A 1133-nucleotide genomic window follows, 5' to 3' on the forward strand; every position below is an offset into this window, starting at 1 on the left:
CGGCGGAATCGATAGTCGGCGGAATCAATATAAACAAAAATTCGGCGGAATAGATAGCCGGCGGAATTGATATTAAAACGGCGGAGTCGATAAAACCCCGTTTAAACAGAAATAAGTACAGAATTGTACATTTCCATTGAAAAACCGAAAGGTGGTAATTTCGGATTTTACCTATTACCTACCTATTTATTATAACATAAATTATTATATTTATAAACAATACAATCCGCAGTAAGTAATGAAATGTTTTTAAAGATAGATGTTATTATCATTAGTTTATTTACATCAAACGGCAGTCTAAAATGGTAAATGATTTACTGTGAATCACAATCACTATAATATTGGTACCAACTTAATAGGTAGGTAGGTACCATACCTATTATAGATATATTATTAAACCTATATAATTTTATAATATTTGGTGAGACTAAGAGTTAAGTCCTCCCCTCAAATTTCAAACATGCACTATCTGAGATATCTGAGGAAGAATTCGGAAAAAATCTAAAAACATGAATCTAAATGCATCGTTATCATTGTGAGAAAAAAAATATTTTAGGAGTAGGTAGGTATGAATTCAAAAATATATCAAAATAATAGCTTAATAAAAATATATTCGTTCAAAGTCTTATAATACAGATATTACAACTACCTATGGGCCCCTAACGTAAAATTAATGCACAGTAGATATGCTCAAACTATTGAAAATTTAAGTGAACTTTCAATAGTGATTTAATGTAAATTTTTCATAAAAAATCACTTGAACACATTTTTGAGTAGATATACTAATATTATATATTGTTTGCAGGATAAGTATATTTTAGATACGGTAGATTATTTATTATTTTTTTTTTTATTATTATTTATCATTTCTCTAAATAAAGTTTTTTAAGTTATTTGACTTTTTTATTTTTGTTAAAATAAATAGCCAGTACAATAGCATATATTATATACGCGTATATAAATATTGATGAATTTTTATAGCCGTTTTACTAGTTTTTTCGTATACCTAATCTTTTTTTATCGACACATCGTTTCAAGACAAAAATAATATATTCGCGAATCAGTGAACTACCGAGACCAAAAGAATAAGACAAGTACTAAACCTATAACTACTTTTATTAAGGGGATTCGAT

This window comes from Acyrthosiphon pisum, chromosome A2, assembly GCF_005508785.2.
Source record: "Acyrthosiphon pisum isolate AL4f chromosome A2, pea_aphid_22Mar2018_4r6ur, whole genome shotgun sequence".
Classification (NCBI taxonomy): domain Eukaryota; kingdom Metazoa; phylum Arthropoda; class Insecta; order Hemiptera; family Aphididae; genus Acyrthosiphon; species Acyrthosiphon pisum.